Source organism: Pseudophryne corroboree, chromosome 8, assembly GCF_028390025.1.
Source record: "Pseudophryne corroboree isolate aPseCor3 chromosome 8, aPseCor3.hap2, whole genome shotgun sequence".
NCBI classification, from domain to species: Eukaryota; Metazoa; Chordata; class Amphibia; order Anura; family Myobatrachidae; genus Pseudophryne; species Pseudophryne corroboree.
The window spans coordinates 296,980,887-297,008,012 of NC_086451.1; the positions used below are offsets into that span (position 1 = coordinate 296,980,887).

The 27,126-nt window shown below is 42.3% G+C and overlaps 1 long non-coding RNA gene across 2 annotated transcripts in view; it reads left to right on the plus strand.

The window, feature by feature from the left end:
* Positions 1–27,126, plus strand: part of LOC134949001 (uncharacterized) — a 175,760-nt gene that overhangs the window by 130,158 nt on the left and 18,476 nt on the right. The window contains exon 3 of one of the 2 annotated variants that reach the window (XR_010183080.1): positions 2,665–3,343. The exons of the other annotated variant lie outside the window; for it this stretch is intronic. This is a non-coding gene — a long non-coding RNA (uncharacterized LOC134949001). Of the gene's footprint in view, positions 1–2,664; positions 3,344–27,126 lie in introns of those variants that run through there. 2 annotated transcript variants of the gene reach the window in all.

A 27,126-nucleotide genomic window follows, 5' to 3' on the forward strand; every position in this document is an offset into this window, starting at 1 on the left:
TGGTTAAGTTATAGGTATATATACATGAGTTCAGTGAGAGAGTAATCAGGAGTTGGAGGGAGGAGAGAAGATGCAGAGTTAAGAAGAAGCTAAGTGCAAGAGGAGGAAGGTTCACACATAAGAAATATTAGGATGGTAACTATGTACTTGCAAGTATAAACTTTATGTTAATAATTGTCAAAGTTTGTGAAACTGTGTTTTGTGTTATGTTTGTTCTATAATTAAGGAAGCATAAATATTATTATTATATATGTCACCACTGTGTATATCTTATTCTGTATGATTTGATTTCACCTGTAAATAAATAATCAGATGGTAAGAGCGGTAATCTCAAATCTGAACTCTCTTTAAGGAATACATGTATGTATGTATATACTGTATGTATACTTCATAATTTCATAAATCATACATGTATCAGTTAATTAGTTTGTAAGCCTGACACAATACATTTGCAGATATAAATGATAAACACATATTAATTAAAATATATCCATATATTAATAATCATATACTGTATGATAGATTAAATATTAATATTAATATAATTTATAAATATGATTCCATAAATCAATATTGGCGACCACAAAGGAACTTGATATTGCTGAATCTGATTATCTGATTATAATATTTATAAGGAGTAGCAGACGCTATAAACTGGCAACTAAATCTGCAGAATCACGGTGGGGATATAGCTATGAAAATGTATTACCATTGTGTCATCTTATCTTGTATTCTGTATAACCTAGGATAAATGTGTTCGTGCAATATACATTATAAAATTCCAACATTCAATATTGGTGACTTGGAATTATTAAATTTCTATTTTAACTAATACAATATTTATTAGGAGCTGCACACAGGGCTGTAAACTTGCTGGCAAATTACAAGATCACAGTAGAATAGGTTACAAATAAAGAATTTAAAGGCCTAGAATAAAATATGTGCACAATGGGAACGTCAATTAGTACTTCCAAATAAATCAATGTATGTACCAGATATTAGAGGAACCTTAAGAAACCGGTCAATCTTAGGAAGAGGATATCTTGTGTACTAAAGTAAGAAATATAAATATAGCATTGTAAAATGAGTGCACTGTTGAATATGCAAAAAGTTGCAGTGGGATTTAGGAAAATGCGCAGAACTGTGACTCTAGAAGCTAAACAGAAATGTAAAGAGAAATCAGGTTCATGTCTTAGTAAAGCATGCCTGAAAATGAATGCAAAAATGCATTCACTATTAAAGTCCCTTAAAGGGCAGAAGTAAACAGAAAAAGTTTGAAGAAAAAAGCCTGGCAGTTTATAATTAAATTGTCAAGATATCTCATGAAGCGATAACAAAAACACACAGCAAACAAATTGAGGTTATGGAAACACCCAACAGAAATAGTGTTGCTGTTTGTGAGACTCTGTACACAGAGTCTACAGAAGTCAGGAATGACTTAATTAGACAAGATTCTGAAATGGAGAATAAAAGTTACATGTTGCAGGACTGCATCAATGTGCAGCCTACAGAGACTGTTATGGTCACACGTACCATAAATAAACAGGCCTCTTTGATAGAGGAAGAAAGTGATGTATCGATCCTCAAAAAGTGCATCAATGCAAAGAAGGTAAAAGCAACAAGAGATGTCCCCTATACTGTTCCTAGCAAGGGGGAAGATCATTGTAACTCATATTATGTGTGTTCTACTGAATACACTCTCAGAGTTCCCAATGTGAATGAAGAATTTGTTATGCCCTTAGGCAAAGGTGAACTGTCAGCAGCCTTAGACACAAACAGCAGCATTGAATTGCTCACAGGGGTAGAGAAGTTCTCTATGGTACAAACTCCAGTGATACCTGAAGATGTTACACTGGTAAACCCTGAAATGTACTCACCTGCAAACATGTTTAAAGGACTGATCCATGATATTAATTTGGGGGGTACATATCCACACGAAAAGTTCCAAAATCTTTGTAACCCCCACCCAGCACTCAGAGACATCTAGTGATGGTGCAAATGTTTGTGGGCTCTCAGAGAGACCACATGCAGAGTACCATTCTGCAAAACACAGACCAATTAACAATGACAAAAAGGATCACCAGGATGAAAATGTTTTTGTGGTGCGCTAACCATTCTATTACAGGTGTGGACAAACAGAAAGTCCTGGGGCCTAAAAAAGGTATCTGGCATGGTTTAACAAGCTTCTCTCCCCACAAGAATATTTTTTAGGAGCTACAAGATGCTTCAAGACCAAGAAGTCACACTGAACAGCAAATTATGCGATTGAAGAAAGGCTGGATTGAAGAAGCCACTTCTCCAGGAAGTACAAACAGAAGCCAGACGGTGGTATCACTTTTACTTGTTATATCAAATATAGTCTTGATTTGGTTTGAGCAGCTCTCACATGTTCAAATAGTACAAGTTACCAGATTAAATCCAACCTGCAGGATATCTGCAGTGACGTTTGTGCTGTCAATGACACAGAATACTACAAAAAGGAAAGACTGGCACAGGCCAGAAACAATTGTTTGCTAATAGATCATTAAAGACACAGGTCTATAAATTCTGTACTTGGCATTAACATGCAGCAGATAAGACAGAATGCATAGCAAGCAATGTTAAATCACTGTGCAAATATCTGTGATACTGTATTCTTTGTATTTCTTTTTGTTTGAATCATAGTCAACCTGGCAACATGTATGCTGAAGAATGCGAGACTCCAAAAAGGCTGAAATTTACAAGGGCAAAAATGGCCTCCATTAACCATTTCATCGCTGCAATCCAGCAGAATCCACATAGCAGCGCTAAGGACTGACATAAGGACAAATCAAAAGTTTTCCAGTTTCACAAGAAAGGGGAATGTCTTCATTAACCCTTTTCATCACAGTAATCATTACTTGTCTTTCAAAATACATGTACACACCCACAACAGTGTACTGTACAGCTCCTCACTGTGATTATGCAGAATTGTCTCATCCCTTCATATACCTTTAATCACATATATGTGAACATTTGTCTGATATATATATATATATATATATATATATATTATATCATTGTATTATACCTTGTAAATGTTTTTTTAAATTACACAGTAGATATTATTTATGCTTCCTTCACAAAGCTTCAAATTAAATTAAATATCTAATAAAGGATGGCATACCCAGTTGTAACAGATTGGGCCAAGATTATTAAGTGGGGTGATTAACTCTCTTTATACAGACTGCACCTAGTCTAAGAGAATTAATTATAGCACAGAAGGGTCATTGTAGTTACTGTATATGCACATGGCTGCATATTATATGATGCTGGATGTAATTTGATATATTTAAAGCCATTCCTAAATTATATTTAATATCTGTTTGAAGCAAAATTATATTAATTTATTGAATTGATAGGGTGTTGCTATAGACATGTCAAATCATTTTAAATAGAAATATTAGTCAAAATATAGGTAGAATAGGAAACACCTTTATATCGGTTATACTGGTATAAGATTATTTTAGTTCTGAGATATATAAAAAAAAGATAATACAGCATATAGGTACATGGTAGAATAAGGGGACCTGAGATTGTATGGATATTTATTCAGTGAGGAAAATCTCAGAAAAAAGGAGTAGATTTTATATACACCAGGTATTTGCATACTATTGCCTGAAGACAATAAGACCTACTATTAACAAGCAAGGAAAGAAAGAATAATAATAAAAAAAAAAGACTTTCATATATGATACAAGTTAGGTTAGTAACTGTGCCTGAGGAAACCAATAAATTACCAGTAGTGTGTATTTGAATGCTTTTACTAATCAATAATGAAAAATGAAATACATCTCTGTTTTGTAGAATAATATTTGTACAGAGAATGTAAATCCACACACAATTAAATAAAATTAAAACTGGAGAGATGTAAGAGGAAGTGGAGGAGGATGGGATGGGGATATGACGGTGGGGTAAATACACCTTAGGTATATTCAGAGTCAATATACATGTCCAGAGTATATATTGTGTATTGTTGAGTATAATATAATAACCACTCCAAGGGTGGCTTCCCACCTAATTGTTGAGTGGATATTAATATTTAAACCAGTGATGGATAGGAACTAAGGAAATAAATGTATTGGATTGAAAGGTGAACCGTGGCTTTGGAGGTTTCAAAGTCTCAAGATTGAATTTTGGGGTACCCCTGTTTGTTTAGCGGGGGGATCGGATGTGGGGTTCAAGTGTGAGGACTCCAGACTCGCCGCCCTCACTGGCGATCCGGCTGTGACAGCGATGACACTATGTTACAAGCGCACCGTGGCAGCCAGAATTGCACAGGAGGTGGCTACAGTCTTAGAGGAGAATGGGGGCACCACTTCACGACCTGATCAGGACTCTCCACGGTGTCCTCACCCCTCTTACAGAGTCTTACCTGTCCCTCCTGGTCCATGTCCCGATGTTCGCCTCTGTCCGTCTTCGCCGCGCGTCTAGCGGCCACTGCTTGCTCCTGCTGTCTTCCTTCACTTCCTGGTACTGGCTTTGCTGGTCATGTGACTGGGATGCTCCATCTGTCAAAGACACCTTCCCTCTTGTAGTTGAGGCTTGTGCTAGATGTTGGTGGAGCTCTGTGAATTGATTTGGAGTGTATTAGGGTTAACACTCTTGTTATTAGTTTGATGATGCTCCTACATGTATCAACCTGTATGGGCCTTTGTCAGGGAGTATCATATATGCCTGTCAACATCACAACCTGTTTTGTGCAAAGCAACAAAGATATGGACACTTGTCACAACTGCGGCATTGGATAAACTTAAAGAACGCACAACCACTAAACACTGTATAAAGACTATATTACTGAGGGTCATCACAGATACTGAGTGCAAACTGTGGGAAAAAAAAAACAAAATCAGTACCACAGCACCTAAAGTACAAAGCCCTCTGCACCAAACAGCAAAATGGCAAGCAACGTGGCAGCTGCTATGAAGAATTCTACTTCAACTGCCTCCATAATGCAAACGCAAGGCATCTTCAATTGCAATGCAAATCACACAGATGACAGTCCTTTTCTAGCAAATCACTGCAGGCAACAAGAAAGTGCCCAAAACACATCGACCCAGACAGGTCTACAATTGAGCTATGGTATTCAAATGCCTGTATCAAATATTTTCATCATGAATACTGAATAAAACCTCAGTCATGGTCTTCTTAAGTTAAAATAAAGTAAAATAAGGTTAGGTGAGCTAAGATACTTTAGAGATTTTTAAAATCACAATTGTTACACTAATGGATATGGGTACAACAAAAAGTAGTTTAATGTGTGGCCAATCAAAATAATTTCTCATGGCCACAAGGGGGTGACAATTTAAGAATATTGAGATTAAAGAAATATTGTCTGAATGAAAATATCATTAATGATAAAAGGTGATTTTAACCATAGTGAATAGTACAGTGAATATATTTTATAGTAAGAAATAGATGAAATAGGTTTGAACATATTAGTTAAATGTGTAGATAATTTAAGAAATAATGTTTTGTATATATATATGTTTATATAGATATACTGTATATATTTGTGTTTTACTGCAAGATTATGAGTCATTGTGATCTGAACAGGTTTAAGGCTATAAATGAAGTTGGGTATGTGATTGAGAACTCTTTTGGTCACTTGGACACTGGAATTCACAGGTGTGCTTACAGTTAGATTGAAATCAAGCTCCAGAATACCTTTGGCAATCATAAAACTGGTTTGTCTATTGTCCAGTATAGGCCAAGCTAGGGATCTTAGATTAACTATTACAATAAGAGATCACATCCATTGATAAAACATGGTCTACACCACTTCAGGCAAAACGTGTCAATACAACAGAACTTTAGATGAAAAGACATTCTGAATTTTACAATACTCTCCATGCTTGAGGCAGAGTGGGCACCACACGTTTCATGACACCATGCCTTCTTGAGCAGGACAAGGCAGCTCAGTTCAAGGTTTGTTGTATGATACCGTGGAATGTAAATGGCAAACCTATAATTATCTTTTGCATTGAAAACCCTATGAGAATATACCAGCAGATGGTTAAGTTATAGGTATATATACATGAGTTCAGTGAGAGAGAAGTCAGGAGTTGGGAAGGAGAAGGAGAGAAGATGCGGAGTTAAGAAGAAGCTAAGTTCAGGAGGAGGGATGTCCACACATAAGAAATATTAGGATGGTAAATATGTACTTGCAAGTATAAACTTTATGTTAATAATTGTCTAAGTTTATGAATTGTGTTTTGTTATGTTTGTTCTTTAATTAAGGAAGCATAAATATTATTAGCATATATGTCACCACTGTGTGTATCTTATTCGGTATGATTTTGCCTGTAAATAAATAATCAGATGGTTAGAGCGGTAATCTCAAGCCTGAACTCTCTTTAAGGAATCATAACTTCATAATTTCATAAGTCATATGTATAAGGACTGCATATATGTATCAGCCAATTAGTTTGTAAGCCTGACACAATACAGTTGCAGATATATATTATAAACACATATTAATTAAAATATATCCATATATTAATAATCATATATGATATATTAAATATTAATATTATTAATATAATTTATAAATATGATTCCATAATTCAATAGTGGCCAGAGTTGGGAGCGTAGACATTAGCGAAAGTGACTTCTTCATGGCCTAGTTTACCTTTCAGAAGGAGATGTCGGCCTTCAGGGTCAGATTTAATCTCCGATAATACAAAAGGAAAGGATGGGTGAAGTAAAATAGCAACACCATTTCTCTTGGAAACGTTATTAGAGTAATATACAGTTGGGTAATGTTTAGAAGCCAGGGAAGGGTGGCCACTGGATTTCAGGTGGATTTCTTGTAGAAAAATGCAGTTGCCATGGAGGCGTTTCAAGGAGTGGAACAAATGAGAGCATTTTTGTGGGGTATTGAGGCCCTTAACATTAATGGAAATACATTTGAAGGGCATGGCGAAATGAGTGAAAAAAAAATTGGGAATGGACTCTGCTAATAGAGCAAGATTCCAACAAATACAAGGGTTAGAAAAGGGACAGCGAATGTAACTTGGACTGCCAAGAGGTATGACTGGCCGCTACCACAACTGAGCTCTATAAAAGAGGTGAGCTCGAGGGTGGGATTCAGTAAACGAGAACGATGCCCGAATAAGAAAATTAATTTACACAGCTTCAAAAGCAATAATCCCCAAAAGTTGGGGTGGTGAGGCCTGGTGGAATACCTACTTTTCCCACCCAGAGCATAGATAACGAAAAAAAGTAAGAAAAATATGTGATTACTGAAAACAGTTAAGCCGAACTTCGACTCAATTAAATAGACATTTACCACATCTAAAGTCTAAGATATAGCATGTTGTAGGCATAAATTATGTCAAAACATCTAGAAAAACAGTAAACAGATAATATATTCTCAAACAAGTCAAACTGTAATACACATAGCTAACCAGAACCAACAATATGAAATGACAATCAAAAAGTAAACACGACCATGATAGCAACAATTCCAGGTCAGGAAATCTGGGGCTTGGACTACCGGTCGAGGGGGATCAGTTGAGGAATGTAGTTGGAGCTTGCGTAGGAAGTCTTTCCCCTCAGCCAAAGTCCTCAGAGAGTATGGTTTCCCTTTAACATCTACCAGTAGATGAAACAAGAACCCCCATTTGTATTTATATCCATGTTCTCTCAGGAGCACAGTCACCGTGCGCAAGTCTCTCCTTTCAGCAATAGTTGAGGGAGCTGAGTCCTGAAAAATTTGAAGTTTGGACCGTCCAAAGATAATGCAAGAGGAGGATCTGCTAGCCATAGTGATCATGTTCTTGGTTTTAAAGGAGAGCAACTTGAGGACAATGTCTCTGGGAGGTTCAGTGTCCTTTGATTTGGGCCTCAGGGTTCTGCGAGCTCTCTCAATTTGAAAAGTAGACACATCCTCCGAGGGGAGAAGATGTTAGAAGAGTCGAATGAGATAGGGTTCAATTTCACTCGCCACTAAGGTTTCGGGGACATTGCGAATACGAATGTTATTACATTTCTCTCGATTTTCTAAATCTTAGGTTATATCCCTCAGAAGATCTAGTTCATTATAATAGTTGTTCATGTCCATGGAAAAATATCATGGTCCTCCTGGACTTTATCCACACGGGTCTCGAGAGTGGTAGTACGAGAGGAACGGTCTGTCATATCAGCTTTAAGTTCGCAGACAGCTTTCTGAAGGGCAGTGGTGAAGGAGTCCTTAAGGTCCATTATAAGGGCCTGCAGGTTTGAATATCACCCCTAGTGGCAGGTGATGTTTGATCCATTCCAGATGACGGCAAGGGGCTTTTAGGTGAGGGAGGAGAAAGTTTCTTTCCTTGGTGAAGGAATTGATGGGATATCTTAACTTGTGTTGAACTTCAGCTCATAGTACAATAGGGTAACTGTGCAGCTAGTGCACATAGAATACAGAGAAGTGGCGAGGAGGTATCCACTCAAATATACTTGAGCTCCTGGTCGGATAATACATTATTTTGGGCAGCATTACCAGGCGGTGGACAATGCGGAGGGGGGAAAAAAGCACAGAGTCCCAGCACGCACCGCTCACTGGAGTGCGGGGTGACTATATCTGAAACAAAAGATGTGGCGTGGGTCAGGTGCTAATAATAAATCCAGCCTAGCAGAGAGCCGGAGTCGTTTAATAGAAATGTGAAGGTGAGGTAACACTCAGTGGAAGCTAGGAAAGCTTAAGACCAGACTCCGGATTGTTTACAGCCTGAAAGAGTACAGGTGCTGCAACATGTTAAAGTGTCAAAATAAAACTAGCAATTAAGCAATATTCAGGGAGGCACGATCCTGAGTGGGACAAGTGAGTACTAGGAAAGCATACAGACAGTAATGATTGCCAGGGGAGAGTGAGCCACCAACTCTAGCAAGAATGTACAGCCCAGGGGTCAGTTGAGCAGGTAGGGTGAGGTGACTGGGGGAAAATCTGGGCACATATGGGGAGTGCTTAACTTCAGCTCTGTGGTCACACACTCGGCCGGGGAGGGGGGGTTAGAGCAAACAAAGCCACCCTCCTTTCAGATGCCGGGGAGAGAGCCCTGCTGGAATTAACAGAGGCTCCGGCTGACTGGAAGCAGGTGGCACCAGCGGGACACAGCTGCCAGGTACAGGGGCACTGCGGGTGCTTGATGTCCAGACAGTGCTGGATAGATGGTACCTTAATGGAGCTGTGAGCTCCAGCGACGATATCTCCCCCCCCCCCCCCGCTAGATGCCGTGTGGCTGCAGTGCACGCAGTCTCATGGAAAAAGTAGCTCTTGCAGAGGAGGATACAGACACTGGGAGCTGGGTAGATGACATCAGGACAGCGCAGGGGGGACAGATGATAGTGCCGGTCCGCAGGGTCCTGCAGTCGCACTTCCGGAAGGTCCGAGCAGCGGTAGCAATCCAGGTCCCGGAGTCCAATGCAGGAGGTAGGCCACAACCTGCAGAGCAGCCTAATGCCACTCCCGGTTCTGTGAGCACTACCTTCCGCATCTAGGATGTGTCCAGAGTGCTGGGGGGTGTAAGTAAAAGGTTTCGGGTTGCAGCCAGCAATATAACAGGGGTTATTTTGAGCTTGTTCAGCAGAGCCCTGGTGCTGCACGTCTCCACCTAATGGCTGCCAGGCCACGCCCCCACCAAAGCTCGCCTCTTTTTATACATTTGTTTCTTGACCTTCTCATTAAGCCACATCGGTTTGGATTTACTATTCCTGTTTTAGTTAACCTTGGGAATGAACAAATGAGTGTACTTATTGAGCTCAGTTGTAAAAACATCCCACATTTCAGCCGTATTCCTACCATGAAAAACAATTACCCAATTGATATCCTTCATTGCTTGTTTCAGCAAGTTGAAATTAGCTTTCATAAAGTTAAAAGTCTTAGTTATACCCTTATAATGTTGTTTTTTGGAAGCTGATATCAAATGTGACCATATTATGAACGCTATTTCACAAGATTTCCCCTACTTTAGCATTTGATATTATCTCCGTATTATTAGTTAGTACTAGGTCCAGTATAGTCCCATGTCTAGTTGGTTCCTCGATTACCTGGGACAAGTAATGATCTTTTAGCATGTTTAAAAACCTGTTTCCCCTAGCTGTATTTACTGTTTCGGTGTTCCAATTTATGTCCGGGTAATTAAAGTCCCCTATGATAATTACCTCCCCCATTCCTGCAGCTTTTTTGATTTTCTGTTTCTGTTTTTTTGTAATTCGTCAGACACACAAATATCTGGTGGTTTGTAGCATGTCCCTATTAAAAACTTTTTGGTATCTTTACCCCCACTTGAAATCTCAACCCATAATGACTCCACGTTATCTACAGTCCCCTCGTACATAACCCCCTTTACATAAGGTTTTAAGAATGGCTTAACATAAAGACAAACACCCCCTCCTTTTTTATTAATCATATCTCTCCTGAAGAGGGTGTACCCCTCTATGTTTGCTGCTCAGTCCGGGGAATCGTCCCATCATGTCTCTGTAATGCCTATGATATCATATTGGTCATTAAGTGCAATTCTTTCTAATTCCCCCATTTTACTTGTTAGGCTTCTTGCTTTTGCAAGCATACACTTAAGTTTAGTACTTCCTGAACTGCAAGTTTAGTTGCAGACGTTTCCTTAGGAAGTTGAGTTTTCCTTAATTCACCATTGCTATTTTTCTCCTTCCCCCCTCTCCCTCTCCATCCCATTATACTTTATACATTCATCTTTTCTACTATCTCTACTTGTCCCACTAATTCTTTCTTGTCCCTCTCACCAGGCACCTAGTTTAAGAACTCCTCCAACCTTCTAACCATCCTACCCCCCAGTACTGCTGCCCCCTCCTGATTCACGTGCAATCCATCGCGACAAAAAAGATGGTGCCTGACTGAGTCTGCCCAGTGTTCCAAACAAGTCTCTAAGCCATACATTAACCTCCCTAATCTCCCTCTGCCTCCCTGGACTTGCGCGTGGCACGGGTAATATTTCAGAGAATATTACCCTAGATGTCCTTGCCTCTAGGTCTTTCTCGACCCCTCCCAACAGTCTTTCTATCCAGTCTGCAATGTGATGTACCCGAACACCCGGGAGACAACAGACTGTACGGCGATCACGGTCCCGGTAGCAGATTGCCCTGTCTGCCTTCCTGATGATAGAATTCCCTACCACCACAATCGGACTAGTTACTTTGCTTTCTCTTATCCCCTTTGCGTCGGAGGGACCACTCCTCCAGCTGCTAGAGGGAATGGTATTATCCAGCTCCATCATTTCCTCACTGCCATCCCCAGAATCTTCGTCCAATTGGGCAAATTTATTGGGGTTTGGCAGATCGGAGATGTCATGTCTCCCCCTCTTCTTCTTCCTTTACCTGGTTGTCCTCATCCTCCTCTACCGGTGTCCCCCCCTGCAACTCCTCCACCATTCTATGTAAGCTTTGCTCAAGATTGTGAATATCCCTCAGTCGCGTTACGGTTTGCTCTAGATAAGTTAACTGGGCTCCAGAGCAAGCGTTCGCACACACCTTGCACAGATGTATTCACACTGGGATGGTTGCTCCACATGTGCATACATCTTGTACAACAGTGTTAACTATTCTGCTGGCACTTGGAGATGACATCATCTCCAATCGCCAGGGATCCGGCTCCGTAAACGGGAACTAGTCCGGATAACCCAGGTCACCCATTTACACTGCTTCATTACCCAGGTCCTTCCCATGTCCAACCATAGTCGCTATCTGGTTGGATTCCCTAGTCATTGGACCAGGGTTATTTTTAGGGACCCCTTTTATACTGAGCCATGACCTAGATTGCTAAAAGGGGTATGAGAGTGAGCTGAAGAATTCCTGATGAGGGCCTCTAAGTTGGCTTCACAATCTGTTACTTATGATTTTGGTATGCAAGTTTCAATGGGGGGTATTAAATTGTTTGAAAAGTCAGTCGGGTGTCTGTTTTTTCCTATCTAATAGACAGGAAAAAACAGACACCCAACCAACTTTTCAAACATTTGAATTCCCCCTATGTCTCTGCATTGGTGGAGGCTAGCCTGAATACACACCACTGGAGAGCAATCACTGAGTCTATAGGCTTTATTTACGAAGCAGTGGCTTATCTGACGCTTTCCAGCGGGTTGGGGGTGAAAATTTAAAACAGCACTGGTGTGGTTTACACTGATTGCGAGTGCCGTTTTAAATTTTCACCTCCAACCCATCTGGGAAGCGGCGGCTTACAAAAAGTCCTGGCTTCGTAATTGAACCCCATTGTATATACAGGTCAGATTACCAATTTATTGTCTTGGTATGCCTAATTTGTCACAGCAACCTCGGAGATGCCTGTTTGTCATTCTATCTCTGTGCAAGCCTGATTTGCAACCTGTTCTTGGGCCAGTATTTACTAAAAATCCGAGTTTGGTCGATTTGTGTTTTTTTTTCTAAGTCCCAATCCGGGAATTTACTAAGCACCAATCTCGGCAGTGTCTGGTCTATTCGTAATGGTTTGAATGACAACGTCCCGAAATACGAATGAATAGACCATAGGTCAAACGCGGCTGTTATTTCATAGAATACGGCCATTCACTATTCATTCGTATTTGGGTGTTAGTTTCTAAGTGCTCAAGTGCGGGTCTGTTTTTTTTCGAATCGTTAAAAAAAGCAGCAAAAAAATAGACCTGCTTTTTCCAGTCGAGTTTGGATAACCATGCACGGATCAGTGAGATCTGTGCATGGTTATCTATGGGAAAGGGTCTGTTTAGTTTAAAATCAGAAAAAAAATTTGCGTGGGGTCCCCCCTCCTAATCATAACCAGCCTCGGGCTCTTTGAGCCGATCCTGGTTGAAAAAATATGGGGTAAAAAATGACAGGGGTTCCCCCATATTTAATCAACCAGCACCGGGCTCTGCGCCTGGTCCTGGTTCCAAAAATACGGGGGACAAAAAGCGTAGGGGTCCCCCGTATTTCTGAAACCAGCACCGGGCTCCACTAGCTGGGGAGATAATGCCACAGCCGGGGGACACTTTGATATCGGTCCCTGCGGCCGTGTCATTAAAACCCCAACTAGTCACCCCTGGCCGGGGTACCCTGGAGGAGTGGGGACCCCTTCAATCAAGGGGTCCCCCCCCTCCAGCCACCCAAGGGCCAGGGGTGAAGCCCGAGGCTGTCCCCCCATCCAAGAACGGCGGATGGGGGGCTGATAGCCTTTTTAAAAAAATGTGAATATTGTTTTTAGTAGCAGTACTACAAGTCCCAGCAAGCCTCCCCCGCAAGCTGGTACTTGGAGAACCACAAGTACCAGCATGCGGTGGAAAACCGGGCCCGCTGGCACCTGTAGTACTACTACTAAAAAATACCCCAATAAAAACAGGAGACACACACCTTGAAAGTATAAGTTTATTACATACATGCACACCTCCAAACATACATACTTACCTATGTTCACACGAGGGTCGGTCCTCTTCTCCATGTAGAATCCATGGGGTACCTGTGGAAAAAATTATACTCACATAATCCAGTGTAGATCGGTCCTCTTCTGTTCTCTGTATAATCCACGTACTTGTCAAAAAAATAAAATGCAAACCCGACCACGCACTGAAAGGGGCCCCATGTTTTCACATGGGACCCCTTTCCCCGACTGCCAGGACCCCCCCCTGACTCCTGTCTAAGAGGGTTCCTTCAGCCAATCAGGGAGCGCCACGTCGTGGCACCCTCCTGATTGGCTGTGTGCTCCTGTAGTGTCTGTCAGGCAGCACACGGCAGTGATACAATGTAGCGCCTATGGCTCCATTGTAACCAATGGTGGGAACGTTGTGGTCAGCGGTTGACCGAAAGTAACCTCACCGCTGACCACAAAGTTCCCGAGATTCGTATTCTATATAAGGAGCCGCGCGTCGCCGCCATTTTTGACTCGTGCATTGGAGATGATCGTGAGAGGACGTGGCTGGCGTCCTCTCAGTTTCTATGTTCAGTGTGCTGCAAATATCTGTGCTCAGTGTGCTGCAAATATCTGTGCTCAGTGTGCTGCAAATATCTGTGCTCAGTGTGCTAATTGCTTTATTGTGGGGACTGGGGACCAGCAGTATTATATAGTAGGAGGACAGTGCAGAGATTTGCTGACCAGTGACCACCAGTATACGTTCTCTGCCTGAAAAACGCTCCATATCTGTGCTGCATTGTAGTATATAGTAGGAGGACAGTGCAGAATTTTGCTGACCACCAGTATATATATAGCAGTACGGTACAGTAGTCCACTGCTCTACCTCTTTGTCGTCAAGTATACTATCCCATCCATACCTGTGGTGCATTTAAGTTTTGCACAGTATATATATAGTAGGAGGACAGTGCATAATTTTGCTGACCACCAGTTTATAATATATAGCAGTACGCTAAGTAGGCCACTGCTCTACCTACCTCTGTGTCGTCAAGTATACTATCCATCCATACCTGTGGTGCATTTAAGTTTTGCACAGTATATATATAGTAGGAGGACAGTGCAGAATTTTGCTGACCACCAGTATATATATAGCAGTACGGTACAGTAGTCCACTGCTCTACCTCTTTGTCGTCAAGTATACTATCCCATCAATACCTGTGGTGCATTTAAGTTTTGCACAGTATATATATATAGTAGGAGGACAGTGCATAATTTTGCTGACCACCAGTATATAATATATAGCAGTACGCTAAGTAGGCCACTGCTCTACCTACCTCTGTGTCGTCAAGTATACTATCCATCCATACCTGTGGTGCATTTAAGTTTTGCACAGTATATATATAGTAGGAGGACAGTGCATAATTTTGCTGACCACCAGTATATAATATATAGCAGTACGGTACAGTAGGCCACTGCTCTACCTACCTCTGTGTCGTCAAGTATACTATCCCATCCATACCTGTGGTGCATTTAAGTTTTGCACAGTATATATATATATAGTAGGAGGACAGTGCATAATTTTGCTGACCACCAGTATATAATATATAGCAGTACGCTAAGTAGGCCACTGCTCTACCAACCTCTGTGTCGTCAAGTATACTATCCATCCATACCTGTGGTGCATTTAAGTTTTGCACAGTATATATATACTAGGAGGCCAGTGCATAATTTTGCTGACCACCAGTATATAATATATAGCAGTACGGTACAGTAGGCCACTGCTCTACCTACCTCTGTGTCGTCAAGTATACTATCCATCCATACCTGTGGTGCATTTAAGTTTTGCACAGTATATATATAGTAGGAGGACAGTGCATAATTTTGCTGACCACCAGTATATAATATATAGCAGTACGGTACAGTAGGCCACTGCTCTACCTACCTCTGTGTCGTCAAGTATACTATCCATCCATACCTGTGGTGCATTTCAGTTGTGCGCAGTATATATAGTAGTAGGCCATTGCTATTGATATATTACTGGCATATAATTCCACACATTAAAAATTGGAGAACAAAAATGTGGAGGGTAAAATAGGGAAAGATCAAGATCCACTTCCACCTCGTGCTGAAGCTGCTGCCACTAGTCATGGCCGAGACGGTGAAATGCCATCAACGTCGTCTGCAAAGGCCGATGCCCAATGTCATAGTAGAAAGCATGTAAAATCCCAAAAAATAAAGCTCAGTAAAATGACCCAAAAATCTAAATCAAAATCGTCTGAGGAGAAGCATAAACTTGCCAATGTGCCATTTACGACACGGAGTGGCATGGAACGGCTGAGGGCCTGGCCTATGTTCATGGCTAGTGGTTCAGCTTCACATGAGGATGTAAGCACTCATCCTCCTGCTAGAAAACTTAACAGAGTTAAGATGGCAAAAGCACAGCAAAGAACTGTGCGTTCTTCTAAATCACAAATCCCCAAGGAGAGTCCAATTGTGTTGGTTTCGGTGCCTGACCTTCCTAACACTGGACAGGAAGAGGTGGCGCCTTCCACCATTTGCATGCCCCCCTGCAAGTGCTGGAAGGAGCACCCGCAGTCCAGTTCCTGACAGTCAAATTGAAGATGTCACTGTTGAAGTACACCAGGATGAGGATATGGGTGTTGTTGGCGCTGGGGAGGAAATTGACAAGGAGGATTCTGATGGTGAGGTGGTTTGTTTAAGTCAGGCACCCGGGGAGACACCTGTTGTCCGTGGGACGAATATGGCCATTGCCATGCCTGGTCAATATACCAAAAAATCACTTCTTTGGTGTGGAATCATTTCAACAGAAATGCGGACAACTGGTGTCAAGCCGTGTGTTGCCTTTGTCAAGCTGTAATAAGTAGGGGTAAGGACGTTAACCACCTAGTAACATCCTCCCTTATACGTCACCTGGAGCGCATTCATCAGAAGTCATTGACAAGTTCAAAAACTTTGGGTGACAGCGGAAGCAGTCCACTGCCAACTAAATCCCTTCCTCTTGTAACCAAGCTCCTGCAAACCACACCACCAACTCCCTCAGTGTCAATTTCCTCCTTAGACAGGAAAGCCAATAGTCCTGAAGGCCATGTCACTGTCAAGTCTGACGAGTCCTCTCCTGCCTTGGATTCCTCCGATGCATCCTTGAGTGTAACGCCAACTGCTGCTGGCGCTGCTGTTGTTGCTGCTAGGAGTCGATCGTCATCCCAGAGGGGAAGTCGGAATACCACTTGTACTACTTCCAGTAAGCAATTGACTGTCCAACAGTCCTTTGCGAGGAAGATGAAACATCACAGCAGTCATCCTGCTGCAAAGCGGATAACTCAGGTCTTGGCAGCCTGGGTGGTGAGAAACGTGTTTCCGGTATCCACCGTTAATTCACAGGGAACTAGAGAATTGATTGAGGTACTGTTACCCGGTACCAAATACCATCTAGGTTCCATTTCTCTAGGCAGGCGATACCGAAAATGTACACAGACGTCAGAAAAAGAGTCACCAGTGTCCTAAAAAATGCAGTTGTACCCAATGTCCAATTAACCACGGACATGTGGACAAGTGGACCAGGGCAGACTCAGGACTATATGACTGTGACAGCCCACTGGGTAGATGTATTGCCTCCCGCAGCAAGAACAGCAGCGGCGGCAGCAGTAGCAGCATCTCGCAAATGCCAACTCGTTCCTAGGCAGGCTACGCTTTGTATCACTGCTTTCCATAAGAGGCACACAGCTGACAACCTCTTACGGAAACTGAGGAACATCATCGCAGAATGGCTTACCCAATTGGACTCTCCTGGGGATTTGTGACATCGGACAACGCCACCAATATTGTGCGTGCATTACATCTGGGCAAATTCCAACACGTCCCATGTTTTGCACATACATTGAATTTGGTGGTGCAGAATTATTTAAAAAACGACAGGGGCGTGCAAGAGATGCTGTCGGTGGCCCGAAGAATTGCGGGCCACTTTCGGCATTCAGCCACCACGTGCCAAAGACTGGAGCACCAGCAAACACTCCTGAACCTGCCCTGCCATCATCTGAAGCAAGAGGTGGTAACGAGGTGGAATTCAACCCTCTATATGCTTCAGAGGATGTAGGAGCAGCAAAAGGCCATTCAAGCATATACAGCTACCTACGATATAGGCAAAGGAGGGGGAATGCACCTGACTCAAGTGCAGTGGAGAATGATTTCAACGTTGTGCATGGTTCTGCAACCCTTTGAACTTGCCACACGTGAAGTCAGTTCAGACACTGCCAGCCTGAATCAGGTCATTCCCCTCATCAGGCTTTTGCAGAAGAAGCTGGAGAGATTGAAGGAGGAGCTAAAACAGAGCGATTCCGCTAGGCATGTGGGACTTGTGGATGGAGCCCTTAATTCGCTTAACCAGGATTCACGGGTGGTCAATCTGTTGAAATCAGAGCACTACATTTTGTCCACCGTGCTCGATCCTAGATTTAAAACCTACGTGGTATCTCTCTTTTATGCAGACACAAGTCTGCAGAGGTTCAAAGACCTGCTGGTGAGAAAATTGTCAAGTCAAGTGGAACGTGACCCGTCAACAGCTCCTCCTTCACATTCTCCCGCAACTGGGGCTGCGAGGAAAAGGCTAAGAATTCCGAGCCCACCCGCTAGCGGTGATGCAGGGCAGTCTGGAGCGAGTGCTGACATCTGGTCCGGACTGAAGGACCTGCCAACGATTACTGACATGTCGTCTACTGTCACTGCATATGATTCTGTCACCATTGAAAGAATGGTGAAGGATTATATGAGTGACCACATCCAAGTAGGCACGTCAGACAGTCCGTATGTATACTGGCAGGAAAAAGAGGCAATTTGGAGGCCCTTGCACAAACTGGCTTTATTTTACCTAAGTTGCCCCCCCTCCAGTGTGTACTCCGAAAGAGTGTTTAGTGCAGCCGCTCACCTTGTCAGCAATCGGCGTACGAGGTTACTTCCAGAAAATGTGGAGAAGATGATGTTCATCAAAATGAATTATAATCAATTCCTCCGTGGAGACATTCACCAGCAATTGCCTCCAGAAAGTACACAGGGACCTGAGATGGTGGATTCCAGTGGGGACGAATTAATAATCTGTGAGGAGGGGGATGTACACAGTGAAAGGGGTGAGGAATCGGACGATGAGGAGGAGGTGGACATCTTGCCTCTGTAGAGCCAGTTTGTGCAAGGAGAGATTGATTGCTTCTTTTTTGGTGGGGGCCCAAACTAACCAGTCATTTCAGTCACAGTTGTGTGGCAGACCCTGTCGCTGAAATGATGGGTTTGTTAAAGTGTGCATGTCCTGTTTATACAACATAAGGGTGGGTGGGAGGGCCCAAGGACAATTCCATCTTGCACATCTTTTTTCTTTGATTTTTCTTTGCATCATGTGCTGTTTGGGGACTATTTTTTTGAAGTGCCATCCTGTCTGACACTGTAGTGCCACTCCTAGATGGGCCAGGTGTTTGTGTCGGCCACTTGGGTCGCTTAGCTTAGTCACACAGCTACCTCATTGCGCCTCTTTTTTTCTTTGCATCATGTGCTGTTTGGGGACTATTTTTTTTGAAGTGCCATCCTGTCTGACACTGCAGTGCCACTCCTAGATGGGCCAGGTGTTTGTGTCGGCCACTTGGGTCGCTTAGCTTAGTCACACAGCTACCTCATTGCGCCTCTTTTTTTCTTGCATCATGTGCTGTTTGGGGACTATTTTTTTGAAGTGCCATCCTGTCTGACACTGCAGTGCCACTCCTAGATGGGCCAGGTGTTTGTGTCGGCCACTTGGGTCGCTTAGCTTAGTCACACAGCTACCTCATTGCACCTCTTTTTTTCTTTGCATCATGTGCTGTTTGGGGACTATTGTTTTGAAGTGCCATCCTGTCTGACACTGCAGTGCAACTCCTAGATGGGCCAGGTGCTTGTGTCGGCCACTTGGGTCGCTTAGCTTAGTCACACAGCTACCTCATTGCGCCTCTTTTTATCTTTGCATCATGTGCTGTTTGGGGAAAAAAATTTTAATCTGCCATCCTGTCTGACACTGCAGTGCCACTCCTAGATGGGCCAGGTGTTTGTGTCGGCCACTTGGGTCGTTTAGCTTAGTCATCCAACGACCTCGGTGCAAATTTTAGGACTAAAAATAATATTGTGAGGTGTGAGGTTTTCAGAATAGACTAGAAATGAGTGTAAATTATGGTTATTGAGGTTAATAATACTATGGGATCAAAATGACCCCCAAATGATATGATTTAAGCTGTTTTTGAGAGTTTTTTGTAATAAAAACACCCGAATCCAAAACACACCCGAATCCGACAAAAAAATTTCAGGGAGGTTTTGACAAAACGCGTCCGAATTGAAAACACGGCAGCGGAACCGAATCCAAAACCAAAACACAAAACCCGAAAAATTTCCGGTGCACATCACTATTTGTACAGAAGAAAACATCATCCAGTTGCCCCAGCAATATAGTAATGGTAAATTGATCTGAAAAGGTTTTCCATCTCTGCAAAATACTGTGATAGAAAAAATCTTCCTCAATGTCTAATATTGGTAAATAGACCTTGGTAATTGAACCCTAAAACAGCAATCTAGAAAATTAACAAAATATAAAAACGTACCCAGGTCATTTAAGATATTGAATAAAATCGATAACAGGGTATATACTGCAGGGACATGCGGTGAGGTAAATGGCTGAGGAGCCACTGGCTAGTACCAGAGCCAAATTTACACACAATATATGAGCCAAAGGGTTCATGTGGGCATTATACAAAGATGCAGCAATATATACTGCTGGAAATTTGGTGAATTTTGATCAGAGATGTGCGTAAACGATAGGCAGTACCTCACCTGCCATAGACTTTTTACCCCAGAGTTTTGACTATAAAAATGATTAGAATAATAGAAAGAAGATATATTCTCTGTATTTTTCCATATACTTTATATAGTCAAAACTCTGGCGTATACATTAGTATGACAGGAAAGGCTCTACATCACCTGCCTCACTTCACTGCACGTCACTGTTATACTGTAAATTAATAGAGTACTTGTTTTATTTTTTTACCATGTTTTATTCTTTTTCCACGTCGGGGAGAGATTTGGAAACAACAGGTAGGGAAGAAGAGATGAGAAATGTCGGGAGAAGATAAGAAGCAACAAGTTGGGAAGAGGAGAGGAAGAAGCAACAATTTTGAGAGGATAAAATGTGGAAGTTACAGGTTGGTAGGAGGACATGAGGAATCGACAATGCAGGAGGAGGAGATGTGAAAACTAGAGATGAGCAGGTTCGGTTCTCAGAGAACCGAACCCTACCAAACTTTGCCTTCCGAGTCCGGATCCGATCCCGGCTCGGGTTTTCCCGCCACGACTTGGAAACCCGAACGCGACAAAATTTCATCATCCCGCTGTCGGATTCTCGCGGTATTTGGATTCCATATAAGGAGCCGCTCGTCGCGGACATTTTCACTCCCGTCTCGGAGAGTGTATAGAGAGGACATGTCCTCAGTGTTCAGTGTCTGTGTGGGGGCGGGAAAGTGGTGTGGCAAGTGTTGTGCTGCTCAGTCCAGTCCAGTGTAGTCACTCAGTGTATTGTGCTGCATCAGTCCAGTCAGTCACAGTGTTGGTGTTCTCTGCTGCCATATATCCAGTGTAGCTGTATAAAGTGGTGCTGTGTTGTGCAGACTAGTCCAGTGTAGTCAGTGTATTGTGCTGCATCAGTCCAGCCAGTCACAGTGTTGGTGTTCTCTGCTGCCATATATCCAGTGTAGCTGTATAAAGTGGTGCTGTGTTGTGCAGACCAGTGGTAGTGTCCTGTGTCATCAGTAATTCCAGTGACGATATACGCTACTGCTATATGTCCACTGCTGCAGTATAATAATAATAATAACAACCACAAGTCTCTTACAGTATTGTTGTGTTGTGTTGCATCAGACCAGTGGTAGTGTCCTGTCTCATCAGTCATTCCAGTGACAATATACGCTGGTGCTATATGTCCACTGCTGCCTTATAATAATAATAATCACAAGTCCCTTACAGTATTATTGTATTGTCCTGTATCCGGCCAGTGGTAGTGTCTTGGCCATCAGCCATCAGTCATTCCTGTGCCGCATATTGTGTTATATAACTCCAAAAAATTAATGGAGAACAAAAATTTGGAGGATAAAATACAGAAAGATTAAGAACCACTTCCTCCTAGTGCTGAAGCTGCTACCACTAGCCATGACATAGACAATGAAATGCCATCAACGTCATCTGCCAAGGCCGATGCCCAATGTAATAGTAGAGGGCATGTAAAATCCAAAAAGCCAGAGTTCAGTAAAAAGAGCCAAAAAAGAAATTTAAATGGTCTGAGGAGAAATGTAAACTTGCCAATATGCCATTTACGACACGGAGTGGCAAGGAACGGCTGAGGCCCTGGCCTATGTTCATGACTAGTGGTTCAGCTTCACATGACGATGGAAGCCATCATAACTGAGGCCTTGACACTTACGTTGGTGTTAGACGTGCGCCCAGTATCCGCCATTAGTGCAGTGGGATTTAGACAATTGATGAAGGTATTGTGTCCCCGGTACCAAATCCCATCTAGATTCCACTTCACTAGGCAGGCGATAGCGAGATTTTGCCATTTAATTCCAGTGATTTGGACGTATAATTACAGTGATTTTGCCAATTAATTTCAGTGATTTATAATTATTAATTACAGTGATCTTGCCGATTTATAATTATTAATTACAGTGATCTTGCCATTTAATTGCAGTGATTTTGCCAATTAATTTCGATGATTTATAATTATTAATTACAGTGATCTTGCCAATTAATTCCAGTGATTTGGACGTATAATTCCAGTAGGAATTGTTTGTGTCACTTGGCTTAGTCATACAGCTACCTCATTGCACCTCTTCGACATCTTTGCATAAGGTGCTGTTTGGTGCCTAGTTTTTGAAAAGTGCCATCCTGTGTGACACTGCCGTATGAGTCCAGGGGTACTGCTGTATTTGTCCTGGGGTACTGCCGTATAAGTCCACAAATTGCAGATTTTTTTTTAAAGTGACTGGAGCGTGCTGGAGATGCTGTCAGTAGACTGAACTACGGCCCACTCTCGACATTCAGCCACTGCGTGACACTACTAGATGGGCCAGGTGGTTGTGTCGCTTAGCTTAGTCATACAGCAACCTCGGTGCACCTTTTTTTCTTCTTTGCATCATGTGCTGTTTGGGGACTTTTTTTTATATCTGCCCTCCTGTCTGCTAATTGTTTGTGTCGCTTGGCTTAGTCAAACAACTACCTCATTGCAATTCTTTTTCTTCTTTGCATGATGTGCTGTTTGGGGCCTTTTTTTTTTTTATATCTGCCCTCCTGTCTGCCACTGCAGTGCCACGCCTAGATGGGCCAATTGTTTGTGTCGCTTGGCTTAGTCATACAACTACCTCATTGCAATTCTTTTTCTTCTTTGCATGATGTGCTGTATGGGGCCTTTTTTTTTTTTATATCTGCCCTCCTGTCTGCCACTGCAGTGCCACGCCTACATGCAGGGGCATCTTAAGAGAGGAGGAGGCCCGTGCTCAGCCTGCTCCGTCGGGCCCCCTCCTCTCTGCCTGGAGCGCCGTAGAGTCTGAGCACTAGAGGGCTCAGACTCTACTGCGCATGCGCAGATCTCCGGGAAAATGGCGTGGCGGCCATTTTCCCTGAGATCTCTCTACTGCGCATGCGCAGAATGCCGTGAAAATGGCCGCTGGGCCATTTTCACTGTGTTCTAGCGGTGCTACGGATGCCGGCGCTGGACTTCGGAGGGGTAAGTATTTTACAAATGGGTGCAGTGTGTGCGGTGGGGTACCCCTCTGGACTCAGGGGCCCGTGTGCACCGCACACACTGCACCCATTATAGAAATGCCAGTGCCTAGATGGGCCTAATTGTTTGTGTCGCTTGGCTTAGTCATACAACTACCTCATTGCAACTCTTTTTCTTCTTTGCATCATGTGCTGTTTGGGGCCTTTTTTTTTATATCTGCCCTCCTGTCTGCCACTGCAGTGCCACGCCTAGATGGGCCTAATTGTTGGTGTCGCTTGGCTTAGTCATACAACTACCTCATTGCAATTCTTTTTCTTCTTTGCATCATGTGCTGTTTGGGGCCTTTTTTTTTATATCTGCCCTCCTGTATGCCACTGCAGTGCCACGCCTAGATGTGCCAGGTGTTTGTGCCGCACACTTGTGTCGCTTAGCTTAGATCATCCAGCAACTTCTGTGCAACCTTTTGGCCTAAAAACAATATTGTGAGGTGTGAGGTGTTCAGAATAGACTGGAAATGAGTGGAAATTAATGTTATTGAGGTTAATAATACCGTAGGAGCAAAATTTCCTCCAAATTCTGTGATTTTAGTTGTTTTGTTTTTTTCAAAGATCATACAGATCCAAAACCAAAACACGAAAGGGTGGTTTTGGCAAAACCAAGCCAAAACCAAAACACGAAAGTGGAATTAGAACCAAAACCAAAACACAAAACACGAAAAGTACCCGCCGCACATCTCTAAGAACATATGAAGAGAGTCTGTGAATGTCAGTTACACGTTTAAGCCCTTTAGTGTGAAGAAGAAATTTAAAACAATACTTCCCTTAATACTTCATATATGCATCCACTCTTAATAGAGTTCCATATGCAAGGAAACAGAAAAATAGCATATAGTGTAGTATATTTGTATAGGGAAAATTTAATACATAAATTAAAGATAAATAAAACAAATATCACACATTTAAAACATGTCTTTTTCTCAAAGTTCCCAATGGAGGGTAATAGGGTGGAGGATTACCAGAAACAAAGTGTTAGTGGGCGTTTAAGATGTAACCTTAGGGCAACTGGCTCCGGAACCTGGTTCCCTCGTCCACGACACCGTCGTCTGGTCAGCCTTTCACCTGGGTTAAGTCCGGTAGGTGCTCCACTCTCCTGCTGCTACGCGTTTCGGGAATGTCCCTTCATCAGGCAGTTGCCCTAAGGTTACATCTTAAACGCCCACTAACACTTTGTTTCTGGTAATCCTCCACCCTATTACCCTCCATTGGGAACTTTGAGAAAAATACATGTTTTAAATGTGTGATATTTGTTTTATTTATCTTTAATTTATGTATTAAATTTTCCCTATACAAATATACTACACTATATGCTATTTTTCTGTTTCCTTGCATATGGAACTCTATTAAGAGTGGATGCATATATGAAGTATTAAGGGAAGTATTGTTTTAAATTTCTTCTTCACGCTAAAGGGCTTAAACGTGTAACTGACATTCACAGATCTAGCGCACCCTGTTGTACCTATTCCATACACATCTACATGTTCACTCTGGTATAGGGGAATACCATTGGTGCAAACGGGGCTTGCTGCTCACAATCTGAATTGGCGCCACATAAGTTCTTTAAACCTTCCTATTATCAATATGAAGAGAGTCCTTCACAGACTATTCTATTGGTGATTTCTGGGCAGTAACTGGTGGTGACCTTGTCATCCCACAGATGTGACCTCACATTATCTTAAGCTAGCAAGCAGACTTCAGATGTGTCCGACTCAGGTCCTGCCCCATTATATACAAATATTTGTGCTTATTGCTCAATGTCAGTGAAGCAGCAATTTTAACCCGTAAAGCACTCTGTTGTGTTCCACTTGTTAAAAAATAATCTCATGCCAGTGTTAACAATTTTCAAAGCAACATACTGTGCTGTATTACCAAATGCTAGATCTCAGCGCATAGAGAACAAGTCCAAATAGATGTCCCATGGTACTTTAGGCAAGATTGTGCTCATTAGTAGTGTGTAATAAAGCATGCTCAAGCAAATGCAACAGTGTAAAGTCATCCCCTTGTCACAGAGCAGCAATACACATGTGTAATCAGCAGCTCCAATTGTGACTATGCAGTCGTATTATCGCAAATGTAAGTAAGTCTCTGTACAAAGTCAGTGGTAGAAATCACAATGTATCTTTACCACAGTGATAGTTCACAGATGATCATTAACAGGTTCCTCCAGTCTGCACCCCCAGTCACTAATAAAAACTAGCTTGCGAGCAGGGCCTTCCTACCTCTATGTCTGTCTGTGTCTTTGCCCAGTTTTGTTTTGTAACTGTTGTTCTAATTGTAAAGTGCAATGGAATATTCTGCGCTATATAAGAAACTGCTAATAAATAATAAATAAATGGCTCTGTCAGACAATGTACCAGCAGTAACAGCCCTCGTCCTACCACATTCCACCAACCGATAATATTGACAGATTCACCAGAGGAAGTACTGTAGGTGCTAGTTCCAGGTAAATGTATTTATATGGCCCTTATTCAACCAGTATTGCTTGACTCAGCTGAATAATTAGCTTCCCTGGTCACCATGGTAACAAGTATAAACATAAATTCTCCTCTTCATTTCCTATGCTCAGCATCAGAAATACATGATATGTGCATTTTCTTGTAACTACCATATGGTGAAGTAAACAATTTAGTTTCTCTTATTACATCAGGAACAGGCATACAGATATAGCAGTAAAAAATCTGGGGTATAGTTTTGCTAGAGATTGTGGTTCGGTTTTCCTGAAATACGAACACACACGAACTTAGGGGTTACGAGTCGAATCGAGTCCCAGTTCGGAATCACTTTCGAGTTCAGGTCTAGTATTTCTGAACTTGGACTTAAAAACCGAACTCTGGTATTGGATTGAATGTAAACAGGTCCAAAAGACACGATATTCGCTGCTTTATTGGTTTTTATTTAAATCCATTTTTATTGATTTTAAAGAAGTCCAAAACCGAATTTGCACCAAAACACTTGAAGGAGATTTTGCCATAACCAAAACATAATGATGAATTAGAACTAGAGATGTGCTGCGGACACTTTTTGTGTTTTGTGTTTTGGTTTTGGATCTGGATTGGTTTTGCCTAAACCACCCTTTTGGTTTTGGTTCTGGATGATTTTTGAAAAAACATAAAGACAGCTAAAATCACAGAATTTGGGGGTAATTTTGATCCTACGGTATTATTAACCTCAATAACATTTATTTCCACTCATTTCCAGTCTATTCTGAACACCTCACACTATTGTTTTTAGGCCAAAAGATTGCACCGTGGTAGCTGGATGACTAAGCTAAGCGATACAAATGTGCGGCACAAACACGTGGCCCATCTAGGAGTGGCACTGCAGTGACAGACAAGATGGCAGTTTTACAAAATAGGCCCCAAAGAGCACATAATGCAAAGACAAAAAAAAAAAAGACTGCAACGAGGTAGCTGGTGACTGAGCTAAGCGACAGAAGTGGGCGGCACAAACACCTGGCCCGTATAGGAGTGGCACTGCAGTGGCAGACAGGATGGCAGTTTTAAAAACTAGGCCCCAAAGCTCATAATGCACAGTAAAAAAAGAGATGCAAGATGGAATTGTCTGGGGCCCTCCCACCCATACTTAAGTGTTGTTTAAACAGGACATGCACAGTTTAATAAACCCATCATTTCAGCGACAGGTGCTCCCCCTGGAAAAAGCTCACCAAGTTCTCCGAATCATAGCTAGCTACAAACATACCACCTGCATATTTGATGACTTTTCACATTATGAGAAGAGGCAAGAGGAAGAGGACAGTGTCAAGAAGGTGATTAAAAATTAGAGAGGCACATGCATTCAGGAACAACACACAGGCTTTCACCTCCACTCCTACATTGGTTTTGAACAGAAAGGACTTTAACCAAGCAAATATATAATTATTAATTACCACATTACTGGACAAACTGAAAAACTAGGGGCCAAAGCCTACAAAATTG